The sequence below is a fragment of the Stegodyphus dumicola genome, chromosome 11, assembly GCF_044657685.1.
Source record: "Stegodyphus dumicola isolate Sdum_Otavi_A_Nest chromosome 11, ASM4465768v1".
Taxonomy (NCBI): domain Eukaryota; kingdom Metazoa; phylum Arthropoda; class Arachnida; order Araneae; family Eresidae; genus Stegodyphus; species Stegodyphus dumicola.
This window is the reverse complement of record NC_140778.1, coordinates 36766973-36789315: the sequence shown is the minus strand read 5'-3', so window position 1 is coordinate 36789315 and position 22343 is coordinate 36766973. Positions and strand designations below refer to the sequence as shown.

Here is a 22343-nt window from a genome sequence, read left to right as displayed (position 1 = left end):
GTTTTTAGAATGGTGATTTGAGCCCTTTCTAAAAATAAATCTATAAAAGTATATATGTATAGCGCTTTTAATGTTAATATATTGCGAGTTTGTTTCTTACTCTTTTTCGATCTGTTATGTCACTAATTCTGTGTGTGAATTAAGATAGTTTAATATATAACACCTGCTTCAAAGCTAACAGTAAAGTTTATTTTGTTTATTTGTGATTTAAAATTAGCTGCCTATTGTCTTTTGGGCCATCTTTCTACCAGCGCTGAAATTATTTACTCTTCTCGAAGATCATTATCCCTTTTATTCTGTGTATCCGTAATAACTGTCTAATTTTTTTTTCTTTCATTGTTCATGTTGTACCCATACATTAAAAATCCCCTTCGCTTACTGTACTTCTGTCATATTAGGAAAATCATTTGCTTTTCTATCGACTGCAGTCATGATTTTAGTAACAATGTAGCACATTGCTAGAATTTAATACAAAGAAGGCTACTTTTGAAGTTTTATATATTAAGAAACAATATTAGATATTTCTCTTTGTGTATAATTATTCTTTAATTTCAAAGTAGTTAAAATCTAATGATTCCTTTCCCCCCCTTGGCCTCTTTTAGTGTAATTTGTCATCATTTTTGTGCACTCTTGGATTGCAGAACAGGATATCATGAAAAAAAAGAATGAAGATGAAAAGAACGGAGAAATAATGCAGAGCAAAAAGACATCTGTGGCTGGTAGTTCTTGTTTTATATTAACTTTATTTCCAATTAGAAATACTTGAATGTTATAATTTGTACGTCCCGTTTCACAATTTTCTTTATATTGGAGTTTTACTAGTTATAAATTTTACATGAACGCTTCACATTACGTTTTAATGTTTAGAGTAGCATTTATGCATTAATTTTGTAATTTTGTAGGTTTTGAATTCCATATTCAAGTGTCTGAATTAGTGCTTTCTTTATATTGTATTGTAATATTGGAAGTGAGGTGGTACTGATAATCACACTTTAAATATCAGAAGTCTGAGATTTCTTAGAGTTCTGTTGCTTAGTAGTGGTTTCAAAATGACTGCTGTTGTGTAATTTTTTCCCATGTGGCCTCCTTTCGCATTACGAGGAGGAGGCTAAACATTTTTCTCTCTGTGTGGCCTAATAGTTTAACTGTCCAACGGGTCTTCTCTTCATAACAGGTCAGTGTAATTGCACTGCTTGTGTATAAACGAATTTTGTTTCAGTTTTTTCCGAATGTAGAGTCTCTCTATCAAGTGCTCTTTCTCTTAAAAGCCACTGAAAGTTAAATGTTGAACAAAAAAGAAATGTAAATAAAATTTAATGAGTACTCGTAAAGAAAGTTAGTGGAGCCAAATTGTGTTCTGTTAAGGCTGTTCAAAATGTGCTTTTTCTTAGTTGTTTTAAGCATACTTTATTATTTTTTCCCTTAATATGAACTATTTTGGCATATTGTGAAGTTTTATGAACCAATTTGAGAAGATCTATTTAAAATTGATTCCATAAGTAAAAAATTCATTTGGAAATCATATCAGAGATGTTTTATTATTTTCGAAGTAAAATTCTGCAGATTAACTTTCAACTTTGCTTTGAAAAGCACTCTGAAAGTTTCTTTTGGACTTCTTTCCGTGCTCTTGGCAAATGCATGACAGAATTATTTTCTTAAAAAGCTGATGTCTTTTGCTTATAATAATGACTGATGCAACTGTAACCGTGTCGCTCTAAAGAGCACATGTTTCCCAGTAGTTCTTTTAAAGTGTCCTGTTTTTTCTTTTATTGGGTCAATCTCCGCTAAAAGATCAGATGTTGCTCTTGTGTTATTTAACAATTCCTTCATCTTATCTTCAGTTAAGAGCTCTTCTTCGTAATGAGCGCTTTTATTGTCAAGGGGTTTTATAAGCACACAATTCTTCTTTTGTAATTTTCTGATTCATTTTTTGACTTCTCTGTCTTTCATATGTGAAAATTCTTCGGCATCCTTTACTTTTGAGATTTTAAGATTTTTTAAACTTCATTTTCAGTCGATGGAAATTGTTTAAAGTAGGAGATAAATTCTTTCCGGTGTTGATGGATAAATTTTGAACCACGTATGAATGAAATTCTAGCAGTGGACGAGTTAAATAGCTTTTTGAGATATTCTTGATCTTAATTAGGATGAAAATCAGTTATTCCCATTTCTAGATCAGTAGAATTGTTATTTAACATATTTGCAATCTTTTACCATTTTCTTAAATACTAGTATTATGTAATGGATTTGAAGTGAATAAAGTAGTTGGCCTAATTTTAAATACACTCAAAATATCTAATTTAGAAACTAACTTAAGTTCGATGAGATTTTCCAAATGTTTGTTTCAGTTTTCTTATATTTTACGCTTTAGTTCTCGAGATTTTCAAAGTGGCAAAACGTACATTACGTTATAGTAAAAATGTATATTCCTTATATTTGTGTAATCCTTTCACAAAATTAATTTGATTTAAAATGAATTTATAGTACCCTTTAATTCAGACTTTAGTTTAGTTCTCTCCTCCCCCTCAAGTTTAAGATTTAGTTATTATGTCTGTAAAATGGCTAAATCATAGAACCAGGTATGTTCAATAATTTCTTCATAAGTTTCGTTTCTGAATTTTTAAAATTCTATGAAACTTTTGTAACAGAATCTGGGATAGAACCTAGGCAGCCAGACAGAATGTCCCTTCCCTGAGTGAAAATTTCTATCATTTCATTGAAAGTGACCTTATAATATTTCAGAATAAACCCTCATTCTGTAACACTAATAAATGTATATAGAGTTTTTTTAATGTTTTTATAATGCATGTTTGGTTCTTACAATATTTTGAGCTATCATATTACTAAATCTGTATGTGATTTAATACAGTTTAATGTAGAATGCCTGCTTCAATTCTAAAAGTAAAGTATTTGAATTATGTTTTATCTTTCGTCTGTTTTCAGACGTAGGTTCTATTCTACAATTTACGGAATTTCTCTTTATCGGATATCTCACATAGCTGAGAAAATTTCATTCCTATGATTAGGTTTTATAGTACAATATGTTGAGCATCCCTATATTAGTATATGGCTTTGGTTCCTTCGAAAAAAAAAAGAATATCTTAGTTTTCTTTAATTTTTGGTCAAAATTTTAGTATGTAGGTAATTACAATTGCTCTCCCACGAAATTGCATCTAAATTTTTTGCATCATTTCAAAATGCTGTATCATTCAATGGCATCTGATGTGTTTTAGATTGATGTGTTCAAGCTGGGCTCGAACCCGGGCAGCTAGACAATATGTTCTTTCCCTGAGTGAAATATTGCTATAATTTCATTAAAGTTAATTGGTAATATTTCAGGATATTTTCTTGTACATTTGACTAAGCGTTCGTCTCTCATGAATGAGAGTACCTAAGTAAAGAACTTAAAATTAGAAATGGTTCTTACGTTAAAATTCTGAATGAAGTATTTCTTTTATGGTTTATGACTTTTGTTTCCAAGATGTTCTTCGAAATCTGTTTTTAGAATGGTGATTTGAGCCCTTTCTAAAAATAAATCTATAAAAGTATATATGTATAGCGCTTTTAATGTTAATATATTGCGAGTTTGTTTCTTACTCTTTTTCGATCTGTTATGTCACTAATTCTGTGTGTGAATTAAGATAGTTTAATATATAACACCTGCTTCAAAGCTAACAGTAAAGTTTATTTTGTTTATTTGTGATTTAAAATTACCTGCGTATTGTTTTTGGGCCATCTTTCTACCAGCGCTGAAATTATTTACTCTTCTCGAAGATCATTATCCCTTTTATTCTGTGTATCCGTAATAACTGTCTAATTTTTTTTTCTTTCATTGTTCATGTTGTACCCATACATTAAAAATCCCCTTCGCTTACTGTACTTCTGTCATATTAGGAAAATCATTTGCTTTTCTATCGACTGCTGTCATGATTTTAGTAACAATGTAGCACATGGCTAGAATTTAATACAAAGAAGGCTACTTTTGAAGTTTTATATATTAAGAAACAATATTAGATATTTCTCTTTGTGTATAATTATTCTTTAATTTCAAAGTAGTTAAAATCTAATGATTCCTTTCCCCCCCCCTTGGCCTCTTCTAGTGTAATTTGTCATCATTTTTGTGCACTCTTGGATTGCAGAACATGATATCATGAAAGAAAAAGAATGAAGATGAAAAGAACGGAGAAATAATGCAGAGCAAAAGATATCTGTGGCTGGTAATTCTTGTTTTATATTAACTTTATTTCCACGAGAAATGCTTGAATGTTATAATTTGTACGTCCCGTTTCACAATTTTCTTTATATTGGAGTTTTACTAGTTATAAATTTTACATGAACGCTTCACATTACGTTTTAATGTTTAGGGTAGCATTTATGTATTAATTTTGTAGGTTTTGAATTCCATATTCAAGTGTTTGAATTGGTGCTTTCTTTATATTGTATTGTAATATTGGAAGTGAGGTGGTACTGATAATCACACTTTAAATATCAGAAGTCTGAGATTTCTTAGAGTTCTGTTGCTTAGTAGTGGTTTCAAAATGACTGCTGTTTTGTAATTTTTTCCCATGTGGCCTCCTTTCGCATTACGAGGAGGAGGCTAAACATTTTTCTCTCTGTGTGGCCTAATAGTTTAACTGTCCAACGGGTCTTCTCTTCATAACAGGTCAGTGTAATTGCACTGCTTGTGTATAAACGAATTTTGTTTCAGTTTTTTCCGAATGTAGAGTCTCTCTATCAAGTGCTCTTTCTCTTAAAAGCCACTGAAAGTTAAATGTTGAACAAAAAAGAAATGTAAATAAAATTTAATGAGTACTCGTAAAGAAAGTTAGTGGAGCCAAATTGTGTTCTGTTAAGGCTGTTCAAAATGTGCTTTTTCTTAGTTGTTTTAAGCATACTTTATTATTTTTTCCCTTAATATGAACTATTTTGGCATATTGTGAAGTTTTATGAACCAATTTGAGAAGATCTATTTAAAATTGATTCCATAAGTAAAAAATTCATTTGGAAATCATATCAGAGATGTTTTATTATTTTCGAAGTAAAATTCTGCAGATTAACTTTCAACTTTGCTTTGAAAAGCACTCTGAAAGTTTCTTTTGGACTTCTTTCCGTGCTCTTGGCAAATGCATGACAGAATTATTTTCTTAAAAAGCTGATGTCTTTTGCTTATAATAATGACTGATGCAACTGTAACCGTGTCGCTCTAAAGAGCACATGTTTCCCAGTAGTTCTTTTAAAGTGTCCTGTTTTTTCTTTTATTGGGTCAATCTCCGCTAAAAGATCAGATGTTGCTCTTGTGTTATTTAACAATTCCTTCATCTTATCTTCAGTTAAGAGCTCTTCTTCGTAATGAGCGCTTTTATTGTCAAGGGGTTTTATAAGCACACAATTCTTCTTTTGTAATTTTCTGATTCATTTTTTGACTTCTCTGTCTTTCATATGTGAAAATTCTTCGGCATCCTTTACTTTTGAGATTTTAAGATTTTTTAAACTTCATTTTCAGTCGATGGAAATTGTTTAAAGTAGGAGATAAATTCTTTCCGGTGTTGATGGATAAATTTTGAACCACGTATGAATGAAATTCTAGCAGTGGACGAGTTAAATAGCTTTTTGAGATATTCTTGATCTTAATTAGGATGAAAATCAGTTATTCCCATTTCTAGATCAGTAGAATTGTTATTTAACATATTTGCAATCTTTTACCATTTTCTTAAATACTAGTATTATGTAATGGATTTGAAGTGAATAAAGTAGTTGGCCTAATTTTAAATACACTCAAAATATCTAATTTAGAAACTAACTTAAGTTCGATGAGATTTTCCAAATGTTTGTTTCAGTTTTCTTATATTTTACGCTTTAGTTCTCGAGATTTTCAAAGTGGCAAAACGTACATTACGTTATAGTAAAAATGTATATTCCTTATATTTGTGTAATTCTTTCACAAAATTAATTTGATTTAAAATGAATTTATAATACCCTTTAATTCAAAGACTTTAGTTTAGTTCTCTCCTCCCCCTCAAGTTTAAGATTTAGTTATTATGTCTGTAATATGGCTAAATCATAGAACCAGGTATGTTCAATAATTTCTTCATAAGTTTCGTTTCTGAATTTTTAAAATTCTATGAAACTTTTGTAACAGAAGCTGGGATAGAACATAGGCAGCCAGACAGAATGTCCCTTCCCTGAGTGAAAATTTCTATCATTTCATTGAAAGTGACCTTATAATATTTCAGGAAAAAACCCTCATTCTGTAACACTAATAAATGTATATAGAGTTCTTTTAATGTTTTTATAATGCATGTTTGGTTCTTACAATATTTTGAGCTATCATATTACTAATTCTCTATGTGATTTAATACAGTTTAATGTAGAATGCCTGCTTCAATCCTAAAAGTAAAGTATTTGAATTATGTTTTATCTTTCGTCTGTTTTCAGACGTAGGTTCTATTCTACAATTTACGGAATTTCTCTTTATTGGATATCTCACATAGCTGACAAAATTTCATTCCTATGTTTAGGTTTTATAGTACAATATGTTGAGCATCCCTATATTAGTATATGGCTTTGGTTCTTTCGAAAAAAAAAAAGAATATCTTAGTTTTCTTTAATTTTTGGTCAAAATTTTAGTATGTAGGTAATTACAATTGCTCTCCCACGAAATTGCATCTAAATTTTTTGCATCATTTCAAAATGCTGTATCATTCAATGGCATCTGATGTGTTTTAGATTGATGTGTTCAAGCTGGGCTCGAACCCGGGCAGCTAAACAATATGTTCTTTCCCTGAGTGAAATATTGCTATAATTTCATTAAAGTGACGTGGTAATATTTCAGGATATTTTCTTGTACATTTGACTAAGCGTTCGTCTCTCATGAATGAGAGTACCTAAGTAAAGAACTTAAAATTAGAAATGGTTCTTACGTTAAAATTCTGAATGAAGTATTTCTTTTATGGTTTATGACTTTTGTTTCCAAGATGTTCTTCGAAATCTGTTTTTAGAATGGTGATTTGAGCCCTTTCTAAAAATAAATCTATAAAAGTATATATGTATAGCGCTTTTAATGTTAATATATTGCGAGTTTGTTTCTTACTCTTTTTCGATCTGTTATGTCACTAATTCTGTGTGTGAATTAAGATAGTTTAATATATAACACCTGCTTCAAAGCTAACAGTAAAGTTTATTTTGTTTATTTGTGATTTAAAATTACCTGGGCTGGTAAAAAGATGTCTTTTCCCCCCCTTTCAGGTAAATGATTCCTTTTCCCCCCCTTTCAGCGCTGGTAAAAAGATGTCTTTTGGGCCATCTTTTTACCAGCGCTGAAATTATTTACTCTTCTCGAAGATCATTATCCCTTTTATTCTGTGTATCCGTAATAACTGTCTAATTTTTTTTTCTTTCATTGTTCATGTTGTACCCATACATTAAAAATCCCCTTCGCTTACTGTACTTCTGTCATATTAGGAAAATCATTTGCTTTTCTATCGACTGCAGTCATGATTTTAGTAACAATGTAGCACATTGCTAGAATTTAATACAAAATGGCTACTTTTGAAGTTTTATATATTAAGAAACAATATTAGATATTTCTCTTTGTGTATAATTATTCTTTAATTTCAAAGTAGTTAAAATCTAATGATTCCTTTTTCCCCTCTTGGCCTCTTCTAGTGTAATTTCTCATCATTTTTGTGCACTCTTGGATTGCAGAACATGATATCATGAAAGAAAAAGAATGAAGATGAAAAAAACGGAGAAATAATGCAGAGCAAAAAGACATCTGTGGCTGGTAATTCTTGTTTTATATTAACTTTATTTCCACTAGAAATGCTTGAATGTTATAATTTGTACGTCCCGTTTCACAATTTTCTTTATATTGGAGTTTTACTAGTTATAAATTTTACATGAACGCTTCACATTACGTTTTAATGTTTAGGGTAGCATTTATGCATTAATTTTGTAGGTTTTGAATTCCATATTCAAGTGTCTGAATTGGTGCTTTCTTTATATTGTATTGTAATATTGGAAGTGAGGTGGTACTGATAATCACACTTTAAATATCAGAAGTCTGAGATTTCTTAGAGTTCTGTTGCTTAGTAGTGGTTTCAAAATGACTGCTGTTGTGTAATTTTTTCAAATGTGGCCTCCTTTCGCATTACGAGGAGGAGGCTAAACATTTTTCTCTCTGTGTGGCCTAATAGTTTAACTGTCCAAGGGGTCTTCTCTTCATAACAGGTCAGTGTAATTGCACTGCTTGTGTATAAACGAATTTTGTTTCAGTTTTTTCCGAATGTAGAGTCTCTCTATCAAGTGCTCTTTCTCTTAAAAGCCACTGAAAGTTAAATGTTGAACAAAAAAGAAATGTAAATAAAATTTAATGAGTACTCGTAAAGAAAGTTAGTGAAGCCAAATTGTGTTCTGTTAAGGCTGTTCAAAATGTGCTTTTTCTTAGTTGTTTTATGCATTCTTTATTATTTTTTCCCCTTAATATGAACTATTTTGGCATATTGTGAAGTTTTATGAACCAATTTGAGAAGATCTATTTAAAATTGATTCCATAAGTAAAAAAAACATTTGGAAATCATATCAGAGATGTTTTATTATTTTCGAAGTAAAATTCTGCAGATTAACTTTCAACTTTGCTTTGAAAAGCACTCTGAAAGTTTCTTTTGGACTTCTTTCCGTGCTCTTGGCAAATGCATGACAGAATTATTTTCTTAAAAAGCTGATGTCTTTTGCTTATAATAATGACTGATGCAACTGTAACCGTGTCGCTCTAAAGAGCACATGTATCCCAGTAGTTCTTTTAAAGTGTCCTGTTTTTTCTTTTATTGGGTCAATCTCCGCTAAAAGATCAGATGTTGCTCTTGTGTTATTTAACAATTCCTTCATCTTATCTTCAGTTAAGAGCTCTTCTTCGTAATGAGCGCTTTTATTGTCAAGGGGTTTTATAAGCACACAATTCTTCTTTTGTAATTTTCTGATTCATTGTTTGACTTCTCTGTCTTTCATACGTGAAAATTCTTCGGCATCCTTTACTTTTGAGATTTTAAGATTTTTTAAACTTCATTTTCAGTCGATGGAAATTGTTTAAAGTAGGAGATAAATTCTTTCCGGTGTTGATGGATAAATGTTGAACCACGTATGAATGAAATTCTAGCAGTGGACAAGTTAAATAGCTTTTTGAGATATTCTTGATCTTAATTAGGATGAAAATCAGTTATTCCCATTTCTAGATCAGTAGAATTGTTATTTAACATATTTGCAATCTTTTACCATTTTCTTAAATACTAGTATTATGTAATGGATTTGAAGTGAATAAAGTAGTTGGCCTAATTTTAAATACACTCAAAATATCTAATTTAGAAACTAACTTAAGTTCGATGAGATTTTCCAAATGTTTGTTTCAGTTTTCTTATATTTTACGCTTTAGTTCTCGAGATTTTCAAAGTGGCAAAACGTACATTACGTTAAAGTAAAAATGTATATTCCTTATATTTGTGTAATCCTTTCACAAAATTAATTTGATTTAAAATGAATTTATAATACCCTTTAATTCAAAGACTTTAGTTTAGTTCTCTCCTCCCCCTCAAGTTTAAGATTTAGTTATTATGTCTGTAAAATGGCTAAATCATAGAACCAGGTATGTTCAATAATTTCTTCATAAGTTTCGTTTCTGAATTTTTAAAATTCTATGAAACTTTTGTAACAGAAGCTGGGATAGAACCTAGGCAGCCAGTCAGAATGTCCCTTCCCTGAGTGAAAATTTCTATCATTTCATTGAAAGTGACCTTATAATATTTCAGAATAAACCCTCATTCTGTAACACTAATAAATGTATATAGAGTTTTTTTAATGTTTTTATAATGCATGTTTGGTTCTTACAATATTTTGAGCTATCATATTACTAATTCTGTATGTGATTTAATACAGTTTAATGTAGAATGCCTGCTTCAATCCTAAAAGTAAAGTATTTGAATTATGTTTTATCTTTCGTCTGTTTTCAGACGTAGGTTCTATTCTACAATTTACGGAATTTCTCTTTATTGGATATCTCACATAGCTGAGAAAATTTCATTCCTATGTTTAGATTTTATAATACAATATGTTGAGCATCCCTATATTAGTATATGGCTTTGGTTCTTTCGAAAAAAAAAGAATATGTTAGTTTTCTTTAATTTTTGGTCAAAATTTTAGTATGTAGGTAATTACAATTGCTCTCCCACGAAATTGCATCTAAATTTTTTGCATCATTTCAAAATGCTGTATCATTCAATGGCATCTGATGTGTTTTAGATTGATGTGTTCAAGCTGGGCTCGAACCCGGGCAGCTAGACAATATGTTCTTTCCCTGAGTGAAATATTGCTATAATTTCATTAAAGTGACGTGTTAATATTTCAGGATATTTTCTTGTACATTTGACTAAGCGTTCGTCTCTCATGAATGAGAGTACCTAAGTAAAGAACTTAAAATTAGAAATGGTTCTTACGTTAAAATTCTGAATGAAGTATTTCTTTTATGGTTTATGACTTTTGTTTCCAAGATGTTCTTCGAAATCTGTTTTTAGAATGGTGATTTGAGCCCTTTCTAAAAATAAATCTATAAAAGTATATATGTATAGCGCTTTTAATGTTAATATATTGCGAGTTTGTTTCTTACTCTTTTTCGATCTGTTATGTCACTAATTCTGTGTGTGAACCTGCCTATTGTCTTTTGGGCCATCTTTCTACCAGCTCTGAAATTATTTACTCTTCTCGAAGATCATTATCCCTTTTGTTCTGTGTATCCGTAATAACTGTCTAATTTTTTTTTCTTTCATTGTTCATGTTGTACCCATACATTAAAAATCCCCTTCGCTTACTGTACTTCTGTCATATTAGGAAAATCATTTGCTTTTCTATCGACTGCAGTCATGATTTTAGTAACAATGTAGCACATTGCTAGAATTTAATACAAAATGGCTACTTTTGAAGTTTTATATATTAAGAAACAATATTAGATATTTCTCTTTGTGTATAATTATTCTTTAATTTCAAAGTAGTTAAAATCTAATGATTCCTTTTTCCCCCCTTGGCCTCTTCTAGTGTAATTTGTCATCATTTTTGTGCACTCTTGGATTGCAGAACATGATATCATGAAAGAAAAAGAATGAAGATGAAAAAAACGGAGAAATAATGCAGAGCAAAAAGACATCTGTGGCTGGTAATTCTTGTTTTATATTAACTTTATTTCCACTAGAAATGCTTGAATGTTATAATTTGTACGTCCCGTTTCACAATTTTCTTTATATTGGAGTTTTACTAGTTATAAATTTTACATGAACGCTTCACATTACGTTTTAATGTTTAGGGTAGCATTTATGCATTAATTTTGTAGGTTTTGAATTCCATATTCAAGTGTCTGAATTGGTGCTTTCTTTATATTGTAGTGTAATATTGGAAGTGAGGTGGTACTGATAATCACACTTTAAATATCAGAAGTCTGAGATTTCTTAGAGTTCTGTTGCTTAGTAGTGGTTTCAAAATGACTGCTGTTGTGTAATTTTTTCAAATGTGGCCTCCTTTCGCATTACGAGGAGGAGGCTAAACATTTTTCTCTCTGTGTGGCCTAATAGTTTAACTGTCCAACGGGTCTTCTCTTCATAACAGGTCAGTGTAATTGCACTGCTTGTGTATAAACGAATTTTGTTTCAGTTTTTTCCGAATGTAGAGTCTCTCTATCAAGTGCTCTTTCTCTTAAAAGCCACTGAAAGTTAAATGTTGAACAAAAAAGAAATGTAAATAAAATTTAATGAGTACTCGTAAAGAAAGTTAGTGGACCCAAATTGTGTTCTGTTAAGGCTGTTCAAAATGTGCTTTTTCTTAGTTGTTTTATGCATTCTTTATTATTTTTTTCACTTAATATGAACTATTTTGGCATATTGTGAAGTTTTATGAACCAATTTGAGAAAATCTATTTAAAATTGATTCCATAAGTAAAAAATTCATTTGGAAATCATATCAGAGATGTTTTATTATTTTCGAAGTAAAATTCTGCAGATTAACTTTCAACTTTGCTTTGAAAAGCACTCTGAAAGTTTCTTTTGGACTTCTTTCCGTGCTCTTGGCAAATGCATGACAGAATTATTTTCTTAAAAAGCTGATGTCTTTTGCTTATAATAATGACTGATGCAACTGTAACCGTGTCGCTCTAAAGAGCACATGTATCCCAGTAGTTCTTTTAAAGTGTCCTGTTTTTTCTTTTATTGGGTCAATCTCCGCTAAAAGATCAGATGTTGCTCTTGTGTTATTTAACAATTCCTTCATCTTATCTTCAGTTAAGAGCTCTTCTTCGTAATGAGCGCTTTTATTGTCAAGGGGTTTTATAAACACAAAACTTCTTTTGTAATTTTCTGATTCATTGTTTGACTTCTCTGTCTTTCATATGTGAAAATTCTTCGGCATCCTTTACTTTTGAGATTTTAGGATTTTTTAAACTTCATTTTCAGTCGATGGAAATTGTTTAAAGTAGGAGATAAATTCTTTCCGGTGTTGATGGATAAATGTTGAACCACGTATGAATGAAATTCTAGCAGTGGACAAGTTAAATAGCTTTTTGAGATATTCTTGATCTTAATTAGGATGAAAATCAGTTATTCCCATTTCTAGATCAGTAGAATTGTTATTTAACATATTTGCAATCTTTTACCATTTTCTTAAATACTAGTATTATGTAATGGATTTGAAGTGAATAAAGTAGTTGGCCTAATTTTAAATACACTCAAAATATCTAATTTAGAAACTAACTTAAGTTCGATGAGATTTTCCAAATGTTTGTTTCAGTTTTCTTATATTTTACGCTTTAGTTCTCGAGATTTTCAAAGTGGCAAAACGTACATTACGTTATAGTAAAAATGTATATTCCTTATATTTGTGTAATCCTTTCACAAAATTAATTTGATTTAAAATGAATTTATAATACCCTTTAATTCAAAGACTTTAGTTTAGTTCTCTCCACACCCTCAAGTTTAAGATTTAGTTATTATGTCTGTAAAATGGCTAAATCATAGAACCAGGTATGTTCAATAATTTCTTCATAAGTTTCGTTTCTGAATTTTTAAAATTCTATGAAACTTTTGTAACAGAATCTGGGATAGAACCTAGGCAGCCAGTCAGAATGTCCCTTCCCTGAGTGAAAATTTCTATCATTTCATTGAAAGTGACCTTATAATATTTCAGAATAAACCCTCATTCTGTAACACTAATAAATGTATATAGAGTTTTTTTAATGTTTTTATAATGCATGTTTGGTTCTTACAATATTTTGAGCTATCATATTACTAATTCTGTATGTGATTAAATACAGTTTAATGTAGAATGCCTGCTTCAATCCTAAAAGTAAAGTATTTGAATTATGTTTTATCTTTCGTCTGTTTTCAGACGTAGGTTCTATTCTACAATTTACGGAATTTCTCTTTATTGGATATCTCACATAGCTGAGAAAATTTCATTCCTATGTTTAGATTTTATAGTACAATATGTTGAGCATCCCTATATTAGTATATGGCTTTGGTTCTTTCGAAAAAAAAAAGAATATCTTAGTTTTCATTAATTTTTGGTCAAAATTTTAGTATGTAGGTAATTACAATTGCTCTCCCACGAAATTGCATCTAAATTTTTTGCATCATTTCAAAATGCTGTATCATTCAATGGCATCTGATGTGTTTTAGATTGATGTGTTCAAGCTGGGCTCGAATCCGGGCAGCTAGACAATATGTTCTTTCCCTGAGTGAAATATTGCTATAATTTCATTAAAGTAACGTGGTAATATTTCAGGATATTTTCTTGTACATTTGACTAAGCGTTCGTCTCTCATGAATGAGAGTACCTAAGTAAAGAACTTAAAATTAGAAAAGATTCTTACGTTAAAATTCTGAATGAAGTATTTCTTTTATGGTTTATGACTTTTGTTTCCAAGATGTTCTTCGAAATCTGTTTTTAGAATGGTGATTTGAGCCCTTTCTAAAAATAAATCTATAAAAGTATATATGTATAGCGCTTTTAATGTTAATATATTGCGAGTTTGTTTCTTACTCTTTTTCGATCTGTTATGTCACTAATTCTGTGTGTGAACCTGCCTATTGTCTTTTGGGCCATCTTTCTACCAGCTCTGAAATTATTTACTCTTCTCGAAGATCATTATCCCTTTTGTTCTGTGTATCCGTAATAACTGTCTAATTTTTTTTTCTTTCATTGTTCATGTTGTACCCATACATTAAAAATCCCCTTCGCTTACTGTACTTCTGTCATATTAGGAAAATCATTTGCTTTTCTATCGACTGCAGTCATGATTTTAGTAACAATGTAGCACATTACTAGAATTTAATACAAAATTGCTACTTTTGAAGTTTTATATATTAAGAAACAATATTAGATATTTCTCTTTGTGTATAATTATTCTTTAATTTCAAAGTAGTTAAAATCTAATGATTCTTTCCCCCCCCCTTGGCCTCTTCTAGTGTAATTTGTCATCATTTTTGTGCACTCTTGGATTGCAGAACATGATATCATGAAAGAAAAAGAATGAAGATGAAAAGAACGGAGAAATAATGCAGAGCAAAAAGATATCTGTGGCTGGTAATTCTTGTTTTATATTAACTTTATTTCCACTAGAAATGCTTGAATGTTATAATTTGTACGTCCCGTTTCACAATTTTCTTTATATTGGAGATTTACTAGTTATAAATTTTACATGAACGCTTCACACTACGTTTTAATGTTTAGGGTAGCATTTATGCATTAATTTTGTAGGTTTTGAATTCCATATTCAAGAGTCTGAATTGGTGCTTTCTTTATATTGTATTGTAATATTGGAAGTGAGGTGGTACTGATAATCACACTTTAAATATCAGAAGTCTGAGATTTCTTAGAGTTCTGTAGCTTAGTAGTGGTTTCAAAATGACTGCTGTTGTGTAATTTTTTCCCATGTGGCCTCCTTTCGCATTACGAGGAGGAGGCTAAACATTTTTCTCTCTGTGTGGCCTAATAGTTTAACTGTCCAACGGGTCTTCTCTTCATAACAGGTCAGTGTAATTGCACTGCTTGTGTATAAACGAATTTTGTTTCAGTTTTTTCCGAATGTAGAGTCTCTCTATCAAGTGGTCTTTCTCTTAAAAGCCACTGGAAGTTAAATGTTGAACAAAAAAGAAATGTAAATAAAATTTAATGAGTACTCGTAAAGAAAGTTAGTGGAGCCAAATTGTGTTCTGTTAAGGCTGTTCAAAATGTGCTTTTTCTTAGTTGTTTTAAGCATACTTTATTATTTTTTTCCCTTAATATGAACTATTTTGGCATATTGTGAAGTTTTATGAACCAATTTGAGAAGATCTATTTAAAATTGATTCCATAAGTAAAAAATTCATTTGGAAATCATATCAGAGATGTTTTATTATTTTCGAAGTAAAATTCTGCAGATTAACTTTCAACTTTGCTTTGAAAAGCACTCTGAAAGTTTCTTTTGGACTTCTTTCCGTGCTCTTGGCAAATGCATGACAGAATTATTTTCTGAAAAAGCTGATGTCTTTTGCTTATAATAATGACTGATGCAACTGTAACCGTGTCGCTCTAAAGAGCACATGTTTCCCAGTAGTTCTTTTAAAGTGTCCTGTTTTTTCTTTTATTGGGTCAATCTCCGCTAAAAGATCAGATGTTGCTCTTGTGTTATTTAACAATTCCTTCATCTTATCTTCAGTTAAGAGCTCTTCTTCGTAATGAGCGCTTTTATTGTCAAGGGGATTTATAAGCACACAATTCTTCTTTTGTAATTTTCTGATTCATTGTTTGACTTCTCTGTCTTTCATATGTGAAAATTCTTCGGCATCCTTTACTTTTGAGATTTTAAGATTTTTTAAACTTCATTTTCAGTCGATGGAAATTGTTTAAAGTAGGAGATAAATTCTTTCCGGTGTTGATGGATAAATGTTGAACCACGTATGAATGAAATTCTAGCAGTGGACAAGTTAAATACCTTTTTGAGATATTCTTGATCTTAATTAGGATGAAAATCAGTTATTCCCATTTCTAGATCAGTAGAATTGTTATTTAACATATTTGCAATCTTTTACCATTTTCTTAAATACTAGTATTATGTAATGGATTTGAAGTGAATAAAGTAGTTGGCCTAATTTTAAATACACTCAAAATATCTAATTTAGAAACTAACTTAAGTTCGATGAGATTTTCCAAATGTTTGTTTCAGTTTTCTTATATTTTACGCTTTAGTTCTCGAGATTTTCAAAGTGGCAAAACGTAAATTAGGTTATAGTAAAAATGTATATTCCTTATATTTGTGTAATCCTTTCACAAAATTAATTTGATTTAAAATGAATTTATAATACCCTTTAATTCAAAGACTTTAGTTTAGTTCTCTCCTCCCCCTCAAGTTTAAGATTTAGTTATTATGTGTGTAAAATGGCTAAATCATAGAACCAGGTATGTTCAATAATTTCTTCATAAGTTTCGTTTCTGAATTTTTAAAATTCTATGAAACTTTTGTAACAGAAGCTGGGATAGAACCTAGGCAGCCAGACAGGATGTCCCTTCCCTGAGTGAAAATTTCTATCATTTCATTGAAAGTGACCTTATAATATTTCAGAATAAACCCTCATTCTGTAACACTAATAAATGTATATAGAGTTTTTTTAATGTTTTTATAATGCATGTTTGGTTCTTACAATATTTTGAGCTATCATATTACTAAATCTGTATGTGATTTAATACAGTTTAATGTAGAATGCCTCCTTCAATTCTAAAAGTAAAGTATTTGAATTATGTTTTATCTTTCGTCTGTTTTCAGACGTAGGTTCTATTCTACAATTTACGGAATTTCTCTTTATTGGATATCTCACATAGCTGAGAAAATGTCATTCCTATGTTTAGGTTTTATAGTACAATATGTTGAGCATCCCTATATTAGTATATGGCTTTGGTTCCTTCGAAAAAAAAAAAAGAATATCTTAGTTTTCTTTAATTTTTGGTCAAAATTTTAGTATGTAGGTAATTACAATTGCTCTCCCACGAAATTGCATCTAAATTTTTTGCATCATTTCCAAATGCTGTATCATTCAATGGCATCTGATGTGTTTTAGATTGATGTGTTCAAGCTGGGCTCGAACCCGGGCAAGCTAGACAATATGTTCTTTCCCTGAGTGAAATATTGCTATAATTTCATTAAAGGGACGTGGTAATATTTCAGGATATTTTCTTGTACATTTGACTAAGCGTTCGTCTCTCATGAATGAGAGTACCTAAGTAAAGAACTTAAAATTAGAAATGGTTCTTACGTTAAAATTCTGAATGAAGTATTTCTTTTATGGTTTATGACTTTTGTTTCCAAGATGTTCTCCGAAATCTGTTTTTAGAATGGTGATTTAAGCCCTTTCTAAAAATAAATCTATAAAAGTATATATGTATAGCGCTTTTAATGTTAATATATTGTGATTTTGTTTCTTACTCTTTTTCGATCTGTTATGTCACTAATTCTGTGTGTGAATTAAGATAGTTTAATATATAACATCTGCTTCAAAGCTAACAGTAAAGTTTATTTTGTTTATTTGTCATTTAAAATTACCTGCTTATTGTCTTTTAATGCCATCTTTCTATCAGTGCTGAAATTATTTACTCTTCTCGAAGATCATTATCCCTTTTATTCTGTGTATCCGTAATAACTGTCTAATTTTTTTTCTTTCATTGTTCATGTTGTACCCATACATTAAAAACCCCCTTCGCTTACTGTACTTCTGTCGTATTAGGAAAATCATTTGCTTTTCTATCGACTGCAATCATGATTTTAGTAACAATGTAGCACATTGCTAGAATTTAATACAAAGAAGGCTACTTTTGAAGTTTTATATATTAAGAAACAATATTAGATATTTCTCTTTGTGTATAATTATTCTTTAATTTCAAAGTAGTTAAAATCTAATGATTTCCTTTTTCCCTTCTTGGCCTCTTCTAGTGTAATTTGTCATCATTTTTGTGCACTCTTGGATTGCAGAACATGATATCATGAAAGAAAAAGAATGAAGATGAAAAGAACGGAGAAATAATGCAGAGCAAAAAGACATCTGTGGCTGGTAATTCTTGTTTTATATTAACTTTATTTCCACTAGAAATGCTTGAATGTTATAATTTGTATGTCCCGTTTCACAATTTTCTTTATATTGGAGTTTTAATAGTTATAAATTTTACATGAACGCTTGACATTACGTTTTAATGTTTAGGGTAGCATTAATGCATTAATTTTGTAGGTTTTGAATTCCATATTTAAGTGTCTGAATTGGTGCTTTCTTTATATTGTATTGTAATATTGGAAGTGAGGTGTTACTGTTAATCACACTTTAAATATCAGAAGTCTCAGATTTCTTAGAGTTGTGTTGCTTAGTAGTGGTTTCAAAATGACTGCTGTTGTGTAATTTTTTCCCATGTGGCCACCTTTCGCATTACGAGGAGGAGGCTAAACATTTTTCTCTCTGTGTGGCCTAATAGTTTAACTGTCCAACGGGTCTTCTCTTCATAACAGGTCAGTGTAATTGCACCGCTTGTGTATAAACAAATTTTGTTTCAGTTTTTTCCGAATGTAGGTGTGTTGGTGTATTTAATTATGGCAAAGCACACGAGGGCTATCTGCCTAAAGAGAGGGGTGCCTTTCGTGGAGGACTTTCTAAGGGAAACTGGCTCGTATACACGTTACACATGGGGAAAACCACGAAAACGCCCATGCAGCCAGCCCGTTCGCGGGATTCGAACCTCAGACCGAACTACCAGTGTTCTGCGTCTTTACCGCTCGGCCGCTGGTGGGCTTTTCGGAATGTAGAATCTCTATCAAGTGCTCTTTCTCTTAAAAGCCACTGAAAGTTAAATGTTGAACAAAAAAGAAATGTAAATAAAATTTAATGAGTACTCGTAAAGAAAGTTAGTGGAGCCAAATTGTCTTCTGTTAAGGCTGTTCAAAATGTGCTTTTTCTTAGTTGTTTTAAGCATACTTTATTATTTTTATCCCTTAATAAGAACTATTTTGGCATATTGTGAAGTTTTATGAACCAATTTGAGAAGATCTATTTAAAATTGATTCCATAAGTAAAAAATTCATTTGGAAATCATATCAGAGATGTTTTATTATTTTCAAAGTAAAATTCTGCAGATTAACTTTCAACTTTGTTTTGAAAAGCACTCTGAAAATTTCTTTTGGACTTCTTTCCGTGCTCTTGGCAAAAGCATGACAGAATTTTTTTCTCAAAATGCTGATGTCTTTTGCTTATAATAATGACTGATGCAACTGTAACCGTGTCGCTCTAAAGAGCACATGTTTCCCAGTGGTTCTTTTAAAGTGTCCTGTTTTTTCTTTTATTGGGTCAATCTCCGCTAAAAGATCAGATGTTGCTCTTGTGTTATTTAACAATTCCTTCATCTTATCTTCAGTTAAGAGCTCTTCTTCGTATTGAGCGCTTTTATTATCAAGGGGTTTTATAAGCACACAATTCTTCTTTTGTAATTTTCTGATTTATTGTTTGACTTCTCTGTCTTTCATATGTGAAAATTCTTCGGCATCGTTTGCTTTTGAGATTTTAAGATTTTTTAAACTTCATTTTCAGTCGATGGAAATTGTTTAAAGTAGGAGATAAATTCTTTCCGGTGTTGATGGATAAATGTTGAACCACGTATGAATGAAATTCTAGCAGTGGACAAGTTAAATGGCTTTTTGAGATATTCTTGATCTTAATTAGGATGAAAATCAGTTATTCCCATTTCTAGATCAGTAGAATTGTTATTTAACATATTTGCAAACTTTTACCATTTTTCTTAAATACTAGTATTATGTAATGGATATGAAGTGAATAAAGTAGTTGGCCTAATTTTAAATACACTCAAAATATCTAATTTAGAAACTAACTTAAGTTCGATGAGATTTTCCAAATATTTATTTCAGTTTTCTTATATTTCACGCTTTAGTTCTCGAGATTTTCAAAGTGGCAAAACGTACATTACGTTATAGTAAAAATGTATATTCCTTATATTTGTGTAATCTTTTCACAAAATTAATTTGATTTAAAATGAATTTATAATACCCTTTAATTCAAAGTCTTTAGTTTAGTTCTCTCGTCCCCCTCAAGTTTAAGATTTAGTTGTTATGTCTGTAAAATGGCTAAATCATAGAACCAGGTATGTTCAATAATTTCTTCATAAGTTTCCTTTCTGAATTTTTAAAATTCTATGAAACTTTTGTAACAGAAGCTGGGATAGAACCTAGGCAGCCAGACAGAATGTCCCTTCCCTGAGTGAAAATTTCTATCATTTCATTGAAAGTGACCTTATAATATTTCAGAATAAACCCTCATTCTGTAACACTAATAAATGTATATAGAGTTTTTTTAATGTTTTTATAATGCATGTTTGGTTCTTACAATATTTTGAGCTATTATATTACTAATTCTGTATGTGAATTAATACAGTTTAATGTAGAATGTCTGCTTCAATGCTAAAAGTAAAGTATTTGAATTATGTTTTAACTATCCTCTGTTTTCAGACGTAGACGTTCCTCTGTTTTCAGACGATTCTACAATTTACGGAATTTCTCTTTATTGGATATCTCACATAGCTGAGAAAATTTCATTCCTATGTTTAGGTTTTATAGTACAATATGTTGAGTATCCCTATATTAGTATATAGCTTTGATTCCTTCGAAAGAAAAAGAATATCTTAGTTTTCTTTAATTTTTGGTCAAAATTTTAGTATGTAGGTAATTACAATTGCTCTCCCACGAAATTGCATCTAAATATTTTGCTTCATTTCAAAATGCTGTATCATTCAATGGTATCTGATGTGTTTTAGATTAATGTATTCAAGCTGGGCTCGAACCCGGGCAGCTAGACAATATGGTCTTTCCCTGAGTGAAATATTGCTATAATTTCATTAAAGTGACGTGGTAATATTTCAGGATATTTTCTTGTACATTGGACTAAGTGTTCCTCTCTCATGGATGAGAGTAAGTAAAGAACTTAAAATTAGAAACGGTTCTTACATTAAAATTCTGAATGAAGTATTTCTGTATGGTTTATGACTTTTGTTTCCAAGATGTTCCTTGAAATCTGTTTTTAGAATGGTGTTTTTGAGCCCTTTCTAAAAATAAATCTATAAAAGTATATATGTATAGCGCTTTTAATGTTAATATATTGCCAGTTTGTTTCTTACTGTTTTTCGATCTGTTATGTCACTAATTCTGTGTGTGAATTAAGAATATATAACACCTGCTTCAAAGCTAACAGGAAAGTTTATTTTGTTTATTTGTCATTTAAAATTACCTGCTTATTGTCTTTTAATGCCATCTTTCTACCAGCGCTGAAATTATTTAGTCTTCTCGAAGATCATTATCGCTTTTATTCTGTGTATCCGTAAAACCTGTCTAATTTTATTTTCTTTCATTGTTCATGTTGTACCCATACATTAAAACCCCCCTTCGCTTACTGTACTTCTGTCGTATTAGGAAAATCATTTGCTTTTCTATCGACTGCAGTCATGATTTTAGTAACAATGTAGCACATTGCTAGAATTTAAAACAAAGAAGGCTACTTTTGAAGTTTTATATATTAAGAAACAATATTAGATATTTCTCTTTGTGTATAATTATTCTTCAATTTCAAAGTAGTTAAAATCTAATGATTCCTTTTTTCCCCCTTGGCCTCTTCTAGTGTAATTTGTCATCATTTTTGTGCACTCTTGGATTGCAGAACATGATATCATGAAAGAAAAAGAACGAAGATGAAAAGAACGGAGAAGTCATGCAGAGCGAAAAGACATCTGTGGCTGGTAATTCTTGTTTTATATTAACTTTATTTCCACTAGAAATGCTTGAATGTTATAATTTGTACGTCCCGTTTCACACGTTGCTTTATATTGGAGTTTTACTAGTTATTAATTTTACACGAACGCTTCACATTATGCTTTAATGTTTAGGGTAGCATTTATGCATTAATTTCTTAGATTTTGAATTCCATATTGAAGTGTCTGAATTGGTGCTTTCTTCATATTGTATTGTAATATTGGAAGTGAGGTGGAACTGTTAATCACACTATAAATAGCAGAAGTCTGAGATTTCTTAGAATTCTGTTGCTTCGTAGTGGTTTCAAATTTACTGCTGTAGTGTAATTTTTTGCCAATTGGCCCCTATTCACATTACGAGAGGCTAAACATTTTCCTTTCCGTGTGGCCTAATATTTTCCCTGTCCAATGGGGTCTTCTCTTCTCAACAGGTCAGTGTAATTGCATTGCCTGTCTATAAACTAATTTTCTTTTAGTTTTTTCCTAATTTCGAA

At 30.6% G+C, this 22343-nt stretch overlaps 1 long non-coding RNA gene across 1 annotated transcript; it reads left to right on the top strand.

Moving 5' to 3' along the window:
• Positions 1–7664: 7664 nt before the first annotated feature.
• On the top strand, positions 7665–21833 carry LOC146993888 (uncharacterized). Its single transcript, XR_015043824.1, has 5 exons — positions 7665–7783; positions 11080–11197; positions 14493–14610; positions 17990–18107; positions 21720–21833. It is a non-coding gene; the product is annotated as an uncharacterized LOC146993888 (long non-coding RNA).
• Positions 21834–22343: the final 510 nt, after the last annotated feature.